We start from the raw sequence: 14,842 nt of genomic DNA on the forward strand, positions 1-14,842 counted from the left end.
GAGACAACCATTTAGTATGGTCTGTTGCCCAATCCTTCTTCCTAATTTTAGGAAGCCAGACTGAGACATTGAATGCTTTCAACTCCCTCCCATGTCCATTCTTCAGAACGCTTTTGAGGAGTGGGGAAATAAAGACGGCCCCTTCCCCCACAGACAATAATTAGATGGAACTTATTTTTCGTTTTGAAAGAATAATCTTGAGGCATGAAAAGGTTATCCCAAAAATTATTTCAGTATTTTGAATTTTTTTTTTAAAAGGAGTTTAAGGTAATACAGGATAGATTGAGATAGAAAAAAATATGCAGGGAGCAAAAATGAATATTCTGACCCAGGTCTCTCAGTCTTAAAACATCCCCCCCATTATTACACAGAGGGACAAATTTACAGCTCCTTTCTAGGTTGATCATCCCTTTTATTACCTCTTGTCTGCATTTTTAGCAACATCAGAATTAACTAGGTGAAGCTTGTCTCCATATTTTTTAAAAAGCTAAATATCTGTGCCAGGTTGCAGATAAAACCTTAGTTAAGAAATGGGGAAAAAAATAGGGGCTCCCTTTATTTCCTTTTCTCAGAGTCTTAATATATAGCATAGAAGGCACTCAAACCCTAGCAATTTTTTTCAATGTCTTTCATTTGCATTAAAACAAAAGTAGTTGTAGTAAATCAGCACATAATTTGCATATTTTGGACTACCTTTTCATTCCTGCTCTGGAATGCTAATATTGCAACGAGGGCAAAAATTAATCAGAAGGAGGGTCTACTTAAAAGTAGTTTATTTTTTTCTCTGACTAGAAAGTTTACCTTACAAATATTCCCAAAGTATTTTTCTGAGCTTTCCTCCTCATCTTTTTTAAAAAATAATTTTTTATTAAATATTTCAACTTTTCCGTCCAATTCCACTTTTAACAATGTTCCAGTATCGATATTGCTTATATTGACATCATGGCCTCCTGATCTATTTTACAAGAATGAAAGTACATAGAAGGCTGAGAATAATCAGAGAAGGGTAATATACAAGAGAGTAAGGAAAACAAGAGAGCAAATTTAATATGGTGTTTGGTGTAGTGGTCAAGGCACCAGACTAGAAATCAGCACATTGGGAATTCTAGTCTTGACTTGTGCATGATGCCAGATGGGTGGCTTTGGGTCAGTCACTTTCTCTCTGCCCTAGGAAGGAGAGAATGGCAAATCACTTCTGAAAAACATTGTCAAGAAAACTGCAGGGATTTGCCAAGGCAATCTCTGATAATTGGATACCATTTATCACCATTCCATCTCCCCAGGGGTGGGATTCAAAAATGTTAGCAATGGGTTCTGTTCTGACACCCCCACCCCCACACCTGTGAATAAACCAGAACACAGGCTTGGCTGTTTGCCACTGTTTAATTACTGAGATGATGAATCCTTTGGCTGAGGGCCCAGACAACTCATGTTCAATAGAGTAGCTCTGCAGCAACCCAGATAATTCAAATGAAGTAATGCAGATAATCCAAACGAACAGACACGGCTAGAACACACACATAGATTTTCTTAACTACTAATTCAAACGGTTGTTTCCTGCAAATGTCCCCTCCCAACGCCTCAACTATAATCTCTCTTGGGAGGGGCCAATCCACAACCACCTGTGCTTAATCATCTTCTGTGAGTCTGCGGACGGAGTTGCTGCTTCCATTTCTCAGCCCTTCTCAATCTAGCATCAGGGATAAACTGCCTTTGATCCCCCCCCCCATTGCTCCAGGCCTCAGGTGCCTCCTGGTGGCCAACCAGCCTCTCTGGTCCCTGCACTGAGTCTGAATCCTGCACAAGGTCCTCCACAACATCCAGGGCAGACTCACATGGTTCCTCGCTATCCGAGTCCATCAGCAGCTCAACCGGATCCTGCTGGGCCACAACAGGTTCTCTACCTGTTGCTGGGTGGGCATGGCCATGTTGGGGTGGGCATTTTTGCTCCCCGGGCTTTCCTTGAGCATCTGGGAAGGTGAAAACCACCTCACTGGGCTCCAGAGGCCCTCCGGAGGCCGGAAACGGGCCAGTTTCTGGAACTTCCGGGAGGCCCATTTTTTGCCCTCCCAGAGCCTTCGCATGGGCCCTGTACTTACCTGACAGGCCACATGGAGACTCCTTGGAGAGGCGTGGTGGGATGGGCATGGCTAGCCAGGGGTGGGATTTGCAGGTTTACCAAACTGGGCAGATCCTTAGCTAGAGGAACACCCGAACCCTCAGCAGCCCACCCCTGCATCTCCCTCAAATTTGAATGAGGTTTCCCCAAGAACCATATAGTTCCTGCCCTGTTGGCATTCTGGAAAGGCTGAAAGACTTTCCCTTTCTCCCAGGCCTTGAGTAGGTGTCCCTGTCAGATTTGTTTGAGGGTGTGGATGTTAGCCAGGTTCATCCTTGTTTCCTGTATTTGTACTTATTTCATAAGGGTTGCATTTATATTCTGTTCGTTTGTTAAATAATTTTAATTAAAGGAAGATTTTATAAAGGTTTCAAAAAAAAGCTACAGAAATAGAAAAGAAATAATAATAATAATAATAAACTTAAATTTATTAGCCGCTCCCTTTCCAGACAGGACTCGGGGCGGCGTACAGTGGGGCATATAAAACATATACAACATATAAACATACATATATACAGGACATACATACACGGAGGAGGTACCAAATTACATCACATTGGACAATTAAAAGTCACCATTAAAAATACCCCAATTGTAAAGCACAATTTAAAATTTAGGTTTTTAAAATTTAAAAGAACTGTCAGGAGGAGTAAGAGAAGTTTACGGTTGAGCCAGGCCAGATAATTGAAAGAGGTGGGTCTTCAGCTGTACACGGAAGGAGCGGAGATCGGAAGTAGTCCTGATGTCACGGGGGAGGTCATTCCACAGGGCTGGGCCCATCACAGAGAAGGCTCTGCTCCTGGGTGTCGCCCCCCGGCACTGTTTGGCGGACGGCACCCGAAGAAGTCCCTCTCTGTGTGAGCGGATTGGTCGTAGGGATGTATGGGGCAGGATGCGATCCTGCATGTAACTAGGCCCTGTGCCATGAAGCGCTTTAAAGATCATAATCAAAACCTTGAAACGCACTCGGTAGACTACAGGAAGCCAGTGCAGCTCGCGCAGGAGAGGTGTTACAGGGGAGTATCTAGTCCTCCCCATAATCACCCGCGCGGCCGCGTTCTGGACCAACTGCAGAAGAAGATTATAAAAGAGGAAAAGGAAAGGAAAGAACAAAAACAGCAAGACAATGAAAGGTATTTAAAGCAACTTTCAGCAGATACAACACATAGCAATTACCATTTCTACCACCCTGCATATTGCATATTATAGTTTCTTTCTTCTCATAACAAAGTTTTAATCAATAAATCCCCAAGCCAGGATTTTTTATTAATTTCTTCCAAAAAAGTCTATTTCCAGTTTTTTTATAAAAGTAATTGTAGTTTCCTCCTTAATCAATTTATTTTATTTGGTTTTATTTTACACTGCCCAAAGTCAGCATGGAATGCCTAAATTGAATACATTAAATTAAGTTAAAACTCTGTTTTCCAACTTCTTGTATTACCTGTAATAAAAAGTGAAACATTTTTACCATTTTCATCTACTATATGAATATCCTACTATAGCCCCAAGGGATTTTAAATATTTGTTGGTTCCTAGAATCAGGAGAAGCTCTTCTGTTTTTACAAGCAGTCCTCTGCCTCCATGTAAATGTAAATTTTTGTGCTTAGACATGAGGAGGAAAGCTAAAGGATTTTTTTTGTGGGGTACAGTGCCTCAGATCACACTTATTTAAAGCTGTTTGGCTTGCTTAGAGAACAGTTATATCATTTGGGGGAAACGTCATTCAATATGCTTCTATGTGATCAAGATAAACACATCTTGTGTGTGTATATATATATGTGTGTATGTATGTATGTATGTCTTAAGAAATCCCAGACAAAATCCATCTAGAAAACCAAGGAGTCTATGAAATACCATGCAAAATCTGCCCTGCAACATACATAGGACAAACAAACAGGAGAATAAATGCATGTATCGCAGAACACAAGAATGCAGTAAGAAAAAAAGAAAAAACATCCTACCTTTTCCAAACAAGCCCCACTCACCACCCAGGCCATTACAACACGAAACAACAATAGACACACAGCCAGCACCAATCAGCACCAATCTACCAATCATGATACAACCACACAGCCAATTAATCCACCTACTGAAACAAAGCCAGCACTCCACACACACCCAACAATATTTATAGAAAGAAGGTGGCTCTGACCATGCTTAAGCCAATACACACACACACACACACACACACATACATACATACGTGTTTGTTGGGTTCTTCTTTTTTTTCTTATATACATTTTTGTTTTTTAATAGAAAAGAATTCTTGTAGCTCAATGCTGAAACTGGCCAAATACTGGTCAATTTTAATCAATTTCCAAAACATTCAAATAAAAAAATCCAGCAAGTAAACAGTAACACTCACAAGGAATGTCTATTGACAACACAACTCTGAAGCATTCTATAAAGTAAAAAGTGATTGTAAAGTAAGGATAATAAAATTATCTTCTCAGATAATAAAATATCTATGAAGCATAATGATAAGGGAAAAAAACATTTTTTTCAGAAGAAGCAGAACATCAGTAATGGATTAATTTGGAAATCAAGAGATTAAGATCACTCAAAGATTTGCCAATCAGTATTCCCAGATTTGGCGGTCAAAATTATTAAGTAGACCTAATTAAGAACTACCTTATGTATTCTTACTGGGAATGATGACAGCTTCTAAAAATCAAATAAAGCAGCCAGACAGGAGCTAACAATGTTGGAATCTCCCAGACAACACCAAGAACCCAACTTCTGTAAGAGATATTTATAAAACCCTGCTTGTTCTTGGTCACGGTTATTCTCCTTCAGAACTTGCTGTAACCCAAAGATATGAAACTAAATAACAGCTGAGGGAGATTCATAAACATAATTTTTTCCCCTGGCCCATCTTTTTTGACCTCTGGTCTGTCTTTTTTGACCCTGGAAGTCCAAATAATAGGGACAATTAGCAACAGTCTGGGTGTGGAAGCCTTGTTCTCTGAGAGATGGATTTCTGACTGCTGTACTTCAATTCCTTCCTCCTTCTTTGTGCCATGGTCAAAAGATTTAGAGGAAGATTAGAAGCTTAGAAAGTTGGGGTCTAGAGACCAACATCTCTGTTACTCCCACTTCTTAGTCATTAGTGTCTCGTTTTCTGCAGAAAAATAAACGGTTTGTTTGAGGGGATTCTTCACTCAGGTCTTCACTGAAGCAAAGCACCCATTCAGTATGGAGTAGAGCAGAGAATTGTTTTGCTTTCCCTGCCTGGCCTTTGCAGTTATGAGAAGATGCTTCATAGATTTTTTTTTCCATTTTTTTCCAAGGCAAGCAAACCAGTGTCAAGTGCCTCATCAGGGCAAATTGTTCAGACAACCTTTTTCCTCTCAGGACTGCAGTTTTTTTTTATTTTTTCCACTTAACACCTAAGTCTCATACATGGCACAGTAGTGATATCATTGGAATGAATGGGCCCTTTGGGGAGATTGAGGTGTTGATAGGAAACGATGCTTTGAGGTATTTGTTTAAATCAGTATTTTTGCAACTTGACAACCTTAACATTTGTGGACTTCTGCTCCCAAAATTCCCCAGCCAGCATGAATGGGGATATTGGAAGCTGAAGTCTATGGAACTTAAAATTGCCAAGTTTAAAAAAAAAAAAAGATGCCTTACATTGCCAAATCCACGCACCATCATTCTGCCACTCAATTCTACAATGCAAAAAAGGGTTCAGAATTCTGTCCGGGGCTGTATATGTGTGACAGGCTACAAGTTATTTATTTTGTTAGTAGCCTTTTGGTTATTCAATAGAGCATAAATATTCCAAATGAATAAATAAGAAAAGTCATTCTATAGCATTTGACTGGGTTTTTTCCCCACCCCCTGCCTAACATGAAATTCAATCAAAAGCAGCAATTGCAGTGCTGAGACAGGCAAGATTGTACCTTTGGAATATGGATTAATTGGAAAACTGAAGAGAAGAAAAGCCTTTCATAGGCATAGATGATACATTTTTCAGGGGGGGGGGAACAGATGGGGATGGGAAGAAAGAAATAGGATTAAGCAGGAAATTAAAGCAAATACAAGAGAGGGAAAAGCTATCCAAAATTCAGCAATTATATATTGCAAATGATATTGGCATTATACCAGTTTAGCTATATAATCTTTTTTACAAACAATGCTGGGAGTCCTAGTTTGGCTAAAATGATGAAAACTTTGGTTTATATGCTTTTCTCTGCTGTGCAAAACTTGAATTACCTGGACAGGCTGAATTTAAATGTTAATTTAGGGTGTAGATATGATCAGTGAGGAGGGAAATGGCAAAAACAGTTGTGATCAAAGAGATAGAGAAGAAAAGAAAGTTGGAGGAGTGAAGAATGGAACAGGAGAAGCCAAGGTCAAGACAAAGGATTGGTGTCATCGCCAAAAAAAAGTTTGGCTGTAATATAAATGGAAATTCCATCTGACTTGGATTGATGTGGTCCTGGGAGGGGAAGCGAGGAGATGAAGAAGCAAACGCTACCAGCTTGGTTTGCCTCATCCCTCAACAAGCTTGCTTTGCCCCATTTGATTAGTGCAGCCTGCCTGTGATGAGTCAAATCCATTAGGGGCCGAGAGCGTATAGCCTGGTTACACCAGTATAGGAAAGAATGTTGCGGCATTGCTTTGCCTGATCACTTCATCATTCTATCAGCAGCCCAGGTGCAGGTCAAAAATTGCTTTCAGCCTTTCAAACAAGAGCAACAACTTTGCATTTTCTCCTTCCACCCTTCATTTCCAATCACTATTTGGCAAATATTGGTTGCCGAGTTCATCCATATTAGCTACCCTACCATGGGTGTTGAAAGTCGTTGTTGTTTGCAATGATATTATAATGGTGGCATTTTTTTTAATGCTAATGGCCCCTGGAGTTCCAGCAGTAAGTACACTTATGACCTCGATGATTATACCTTTTTCATTTAATCTCGGTGGAGAAGAACAGTTATATTCTGCTCAAATTTTACAGCTCATTGTTCATGGTAAGTGATTACTGCTTCAAGGGCCAATGAATACCTGGGGCTACTTACATAACACCAGCTGGATGTCCTGAGATTGCAACTTCCAGGAATCTCAGCCAATATGCTGCACATTTTTTTGACTGCCCTGCATTTCTGTTATATGGTTTACACAATATAATTGAAAACAAATCTAATCAGGCTATAATTTAAAAAAAACACCCATCCAAATGCAGAAAATATACAAATCAATATCCAGTTTAAAAAAGCAATTTTAGACATTTAAATGCTTATTAATCTGTCACATAACAAATTATGATTTTGGCACCAATTGCATCACCTCAACAATCAGGGCACCTCAAAGAACAAATGTTTGATTTTAATATTGTACTATGTACCAGCGGTTCTTGGGGAATGTCCACCCCTTGTAATGATAATAAGCACAGGCAACCTGATATCAGAAGAGGGATTTCTTAATAAATATGTAGACACAAGCTATTTGGAATTTTAAATATAAATACCATGACATAAGCTTGGAAGTGAGAGAGACAGACATTTTTTTAAAAGCAAGCCAATGTCCCTAAATTGCCACAGTAGTGATCGTATTTCTACTGTCAGATGCTTTTGAATTATCCATCAAGGACAGCTCCATGTACAACAAATTACAGTAATTCAGTAAAAAGGTTGCTAGACCATGAATAACTATGATCAATCACTAGATCCTATGCCATCTAGGAACAGCTGTAGTTGGTGAATCAGATAAAGTTGCAGAATTCTACTCCAAACTATTAAGGCCAACTGTGTCTTCAGGCCAGGGCAAGATTGAAACAAGAAGTATCTCCAGCTCAGTTCTGAAATCTTGTTATGATTCAACCATCAGTTACTGCCCTGCAGCTTTCAACACCTAACCAGTCTTACCTTGCTCAGATGTCATTGAAAAATAGGGAAGAATGATCCAGACAGACGTATCATCAAGGCAGTGGTGAGACTCATTTTTTTTTACTACCAGCTCTGCAGGCATGGCTTGGTGGGTGTGTCATAGATTGGTGCGCATGGCAGGGGAAGGATACTGTAAAATCTCCTTTCCCACCCCACTCCAGGGGAAGGTTACTGCAAAATCCCCATTTCCTCCAGATCAGCTGGGACTTAGGAGGCAGAGAATAGATGGAGGAGGGGCCAGACAGAGGAGGTATTTACAGGTTCTTCAAACTACTCAAAATGTCATTTCCACTACCAGTTCTCCAGAACTGGTCAGAACCTGCTGAATACCACCTCTGCATCAGAGTATTACTAATATTTCAATACAGCATCACGCTGTCCCTTCCTATCTCCTTCATTTAAGATGTTAAAAAATAGAGATACTTGACTTCCAATTGCCCAATGGTGGAGCAGAAATTCTTTTTTTAATTATATCTTGTGGGTAGAAGCCTTCATCATCATCATGCTTCACACACCCAATCTTCAGAATAGGCCCATCAAAATATCATAGTTGCTATTAAATAAAACATTTCAAAGAGAAAAATGAATCAGTAGTTACATTTTTTAATCTTTTGCCTATTAAAAATCATCCATCATGACTGTTTCAGAGCCAACTCTGGTTTGAAATGGGTCCAGATAATTGTTTGTTTTCAAACATAGCTAGAGTTGCACTACCCTCTTACTTTCCATGGACACCTGGCCAAAAGAGAGGGGGGAAGGGAGGGAGGGGGGAAGGGAGGGAGAGAGAGAGAGAGAGAGAGCTTAAGAGATGTATATAATGGTAAAAATCACTTGGGTTAAAAAAAGTTATTTAAAATGGCCACACCTTTTGGAGGACCTCTGATACCATGTTCATTCAGATCTATCTTGGATCATATTCACCCATTCATATACTCTAGTTATTAATATTCAAGATGGACACAGATCAAACTGCAAGAAAATCAACCACATCCAGGAGGGCATTTGATATGCAATAAAAACTGATATTAATCCAGGTAGGCCATATTTCACTATATGGAAGGCTGGGCTCATCTAAGTTCAGCAAGCGCATCAAATTTATATATGGAAGTCTGTGGTTGCTCAGTGGTTAGAACAGAGTATTGCAGGCTAACTCTGCCAACTGTCAGCAGTTTGATCTTCAGCAGCTCAAGGTTGACTCAGCCTTCCATCCTTCCAAGGTGGGGAAAATGAGGACCTAGATGGTTGGGGACAATATTAGAGAGGCTGTTAAGCACTATGAAATGGTATATAAGTCTAAGTGTTATTGCTATATAATATGAAAAACCCAATCTTTAAAGTGTGTTGCTATGTTGCTACAACTTCCTAACAGACCTTGGGATCACAGATGAGACAATAAGAAAGTTAAAGGAGAAAACCGGCTGTTACAGAATAGATTCTTAATGTTGTGACTGAGGCTTCCCAAGAGCATGAAACAAACTCCTTGTCCTGGCAAAAAACCCTTTTATTAATTTACAGTGAATTCCGTTCATTCACAGCCGGCAAAATCTTTCAAAGGAGGATTTACAGTCACACATCTTATCTGGCTTGGAGAGCTGACAAGCTGATATCTGCAGAACTTGGCAAGGAATCTTGGAGAGTCACTAACCAATTAGCAAACTAATTGTGTTCTGCAAACTTCGCTCCTCTTTTATTTCCTCTGGGAGGGGCCATTCATCACCTGGCCTTACTCCCAAGTTGACCCCTGTTCTTTAGCTGTTCCCTTCATCTGGCAACTCTGCGCATGCACACACTGGGAACAGGCTCCAGCTGTTTGCCTACCTCACTGATGTCTGACTCTGAAGGCAGCTGATAACTGGCATTCGGCTCTGGCCCCCTCTCTGCTTCTGACACAGAGCCCTCATCAGAGCCTTCCCCAGACTCCAGGACTGGCCCATGTTCCTCCCCAACCACCTCACTGTCCGAATCTGCTGCCAGCTCTGCTGGCCTCTGGCAGGCCACAACACTTAAGTCTAGGTAAGGCAGAAGACTGAGGGGGGAAAAATCAAAGCAATTCTACTTTAATCATACCAGCTATAAATCTTTGATAGCCTTTCCAAATTTCATTGCCCTATTAGCAATAAAAGTCTTTTCAGATCTTTTTTCCTGAACGTGCCAGTCTTGCAGAGCTTGATAAAACATGAACTGCGGAGAACAGAAGTCAAAATACATTTATCTTACAGATATTGAAGATCTATCCCAGTGAAGCCTCCTTTATATATAACTGATGGCACCCAGGTATATATAAAAGAGCAAGGCCTTCCAAAAAAAGACTGATTGACAGGAGGAATGGGAGGGGAGGGAGGCTTGGAGTTGCAAAATAAGACCCTGAATCCACATACGATAAGATTGACATCACTTAAACTTTCAAAATAGTGACCCCGTGACCCTTCAGTAAATCCATGTGGAAAAACAAGATCAGATTGCTTGTGGAAGCCACATTCAAGATGTTAAATAGACCTTCAAGTCAAGCTCAACGCCTGGTGATTTCAAGGACACGTCCATATAGCTTTATCGGTAGCAAAATGAAAGTGGGATTTCTTTGCCTTCTTACAATATGTTTTCAAACATGCTAATTTAGCTTTCAGCCTTAGTATTCTCTGAAGAAATCCCATCCGGTCCCATCACTTCATTTCTCATCCCACACAAGGTCAGCCAGGTGCTGCCATCTGCTGAAACATAGTAAATTTAGAACCATTAAATTTCTCACTTGTGTCTTACCATCACTACGGATGCTCAGAAGAAGCTGCAGAAAATTGGCTGAAAGGGCACCATGTAGTTTATTTCTACAAAATAGGAGCGAGCTCTTAGCAAACCTCATTTTTCATTTGAAAAAATAATAATGCTGACTTTAATTTCCTTAAATCTCAAATCTGTCTTCACACAGTGAGAAGCCACAATAGCATTTCTATCTATTCTCAACTAATGAAACATGAATGAATTAAATCATGTAGGATATAGTATTCATAATGAAATCTGATCAGATGATATAAACACAGTTAGACTAATCAGCTAGTGTAATGTAGTTAAAATCTATACATAAATTGATACTTTATTTTTTTAAACTACAAACAGCAGAAATTTTGCATATGATCAGTCTTTGAAGTATAGTAATATCTTCCAGAGCCTGCAGTCTGAAATACACAAAGCTAGATCCACACATTCACACACACTCATCCACACTGACAGAAAATCAATTAGTTCATATATATATATGTAAAAAACTGAACAAAATGAACATTATGAGCATTAAAATTATATAATATATTAAATTAAAATCATAGTTACCTGGTATTATAAAAAGAACCAAGGCAACCTCCATCCTAAGTCCAAAATAAGCATCTCTTCAAAATCTCCCCCCCCCCTCTCTCTCTCACACACACACCTCACAACCACGAAGGGTTTTAGGGAAACATGTCCAACGATATAATGGTGTTTCTAATAGAAAAAAATCACTGTTATTTGTTTTTCCTTCTTGAGGTATTGAGTACCTCAAAGATGGAAAAAGTATATTTTTCCTCACAAAAGCTGATTGTTAATTCTCCCATTTCTTTTTGTATGTTAGCTTTTTTTTCTTTGCAAAAAATCATGCTACCATAAGCAGTCACACTATTGCCTAACATCAGCAATTTCATCTCTTGGAGTTGCAGACTGGGATATGGGGAGTATTTTATATTAATAGTGACTCATGTTATGACTGGACTTCCTCCATTCTAGTGATGCCACACTCAAGAAGTTGCAGCCATCCATGCACCTGGAATGGATTTAATCTTTTTTTAACTTTTGTGATGTGTGTTTTTAATGTTGTACGCCGCCCTGAGTCCTTTTGGAGAAGGGCGGCATATAAATCCAAATAAACCTTAAACCTTAAACCTAGGCAGTGGTGAGTTCCGGATCCCGTAACGGTTGGAACGGGTCTGGCGTCACCCACATGGACATGCGCAGAGCGCGCATGTGTCATACCTGCCTGCAACACCTCTGCAAGCCTCTGCAATGCTCCAGCTGCTCGGCAGAGCGTCGCACAGGTGTCATACGTGCCATGCACACGCGCGGAAGTGCCAAAGGCTTAAAAGACAGGTAAGGAGCTCAAGTGGGCGGGCGGGCCCTCCGGAGCACCGTACCGGAATGGTATCCGGTGCTCCAGGCAGGCTCTGGTATGCCCGAACCGGGGTGTACTGCCTGCAACTCACCACTGCACCTAGGGGTGAAATCCACTTACCTTTGCTACAAGTTTAGTAGGAAAGTGAGCATGCACAGGGCGTCAAAAGCGGATGTGATGACGTCCGGGTGGGTGGGTGGAGCATGCTACCAAGCGCAAAGTGCCTGCAAAGTGAGGGGGGAATCCACTGTGCCACATGATATAAATTGCACATCACAGCTGATGAATGGGGTGTATGCAGAGGTGAAATGCTACTGGTTCAGACCTGTTGGCCCAAACCAGTAGTAAAAAAAAAAGCAAACCGGTAGCATTTTTTTTACTACCGGTTCGGACTTGTTGGCCAGTAGCATTTCACCCCTACATACACCCCATTCTCATTGTTAAAAAAGAAGTATGTAAGGAAGAGTAAAGCTTGACTGTATAACTGAATGTCAAATCCCTATTAGTAGGAAAGTGAGCATGCACAGGGCGTCAAAAGCGGATGTGATGACGTCCGGGTGGGTGGGTGGAGCCCTAACTCCTCCCTCCCTGATGTAACATTTTTTCAAGGAACCGAGCCTCAATGGATTGACTCATAATGACAATCTCCTATTCCTGTCTTCCTATGCCGGGTCTCTGCAGAGAAGAACACAGGTTGCAGTGACTTTGCAGCTGTCTGTTTTATCTCAACTTCCCACAAATAATTAGAGGCAAGTCTTTGTTCACCTACACAATAAACGGAAACCTGAACATTTAGCAAGTAAAATGTTGATCAACCTTCCAGTTCCCAGAGAATGTGAAGGGGAGGCAGTCAGGGCAGAATACGTAAGATTAATTTATCAGAAGAAGAAAAGGAGGGAAGATTAAGGGAGCTGGAAGAATGAAGACAGACACAAAGAGGAATAGAAAAAGTCCTCAAAGTAATGATAGAATAAAGTATATGATAGGGGAAGAACAAACAGCTTCTTTGCAAGCAGCATAAAGACTTCATACCTATTTTGATAATAGCCCTATTTATAAATTGGGAACTGGAGGAATTTGAATAGAAGTTTGTCTCAGAAGTACATGTGATTCCTCTAGAGCAGGGGTGTCCAAACTTGGGAACTTTAAGACTTGTGAACATGCTGGCTGGGGAATTCTGGGAGTTGAAGTCCACAAGTCTTAAAGTTCTCAAGTTTGGACACCCCTGCTCTAGAGCAATGATGGCGAACCTTTTTGGCACCGAGTGCCCAAACTGGAACGCACATGCATGCCTGTTTTTTTGGCTATTTTGCGCCATTTTTCAAACCATTTTCAGGCTGTTTTCAGGCAGTTTTGGGGGGCCATTTTCAGACTGTTTTCTGGCTCTCCGGTGCCCACAAAAACCAACTGCCCAGGACACATGTGCATGCCGGAAACCAAAAGAGCAGTTGGCAATGGCACACATGCCCACAGAGAGAGCTCTACATGCCACCTCTGGCACACATGCCATAGGTTCGCCATCACAGCTCTAGAGGATCCTGTCAGCACTAACTCTGCCACTGTGCATGCAAACAGATAAAATGTCATAACTGAATGTATGTATGTATGTATGAATGTATGTATGTACACTATGTATGTACACACACACACATGTATATGTGTATGTATATATGTATTTGTTTTACAACCCCTGGTATGCCCAAATATGGGAGGGTGCTCACTACTCCCCCTTTCTGTCCTTCGACTCATTACAGAGGACTACCCAGGCAGAAAACCATGTTTTTATTTTTAATGTTGCCTTTTAATATTTGTGTTGTATTTGTGCTGATAAATAAATAAAGGGAGAGTAGTATAGATCTATTTCAAGCTATTTAGCTCTCATCAGCTAGCCATACCCTTACTGGGATTTGAACCTGGGCTGTGTTACATATTAGGCAGATTTGTTAGCCACTAAGCCACAGGCTCTCCTCCTTATCAGCTGAGCCAGGGAGGGGGGTTGGACTCCTAGGCAGGAGGTTGGACTAGAAGACCTCCAAGGTCCCTTCCAACTCCACTATTGTATTGTATTGTATTGTATTGTATTGTATTGTATTATTTATACACACACACACACACACACACACATACACACGTACATACATACAGAAACAAACAGGAAAAATAAATTAAATAAATTAAATAAATAAAAATAAAATGTTGTAACTTATAAAATAAAAATAAGACAATAAGTCTGTGCATGATTCCTAAGTTCTCATATGTACATCCATCCCTTTGATTGGATAGAAAGTAGATTCTCTCTAAATTGCCAAATCTGGAGCTTATTTACTTGTCCCTTCCCATCTTCATGAATAACTCCTTTCTAGAAGGAAAAGTTTTGTCCCAGTTTTCCCATCCCATACACAGACAAATACACAAACCAAAAAGACCTTTTGTAAATTCCAATAGCTTGATTCCTTTTGGGATTCCTGATGTTCCTGAGAAACTACAATATGTTTCCATAAGCTTCAAGTAATTTGTAAACGCTCCCCCCTACACACACACATCTTTTTTTAGGTGATTGATTTAGTGTTATGAAATTGAAGGAAATCCAATCAACAAACCACAATAGGCTACAGAGAAGAAAAGAGAATGAAGACATTTGAGCAATTTGACTCATAAGGGCATAGAAGGCACATATTGTCTTTCTCTCCC

The sequence above is a fragment of the Natrix helvetica genome (genome assembly GCF_964273705.1).
Source record: "Natrix helvetica genome assembly, chromosome: 6".
Lineage (NCBI taxonomy): Eukaryota > Metazoa > Chordata > Lepidosauria > Squamata > Natricidae > Natrix > Natrix helvetica.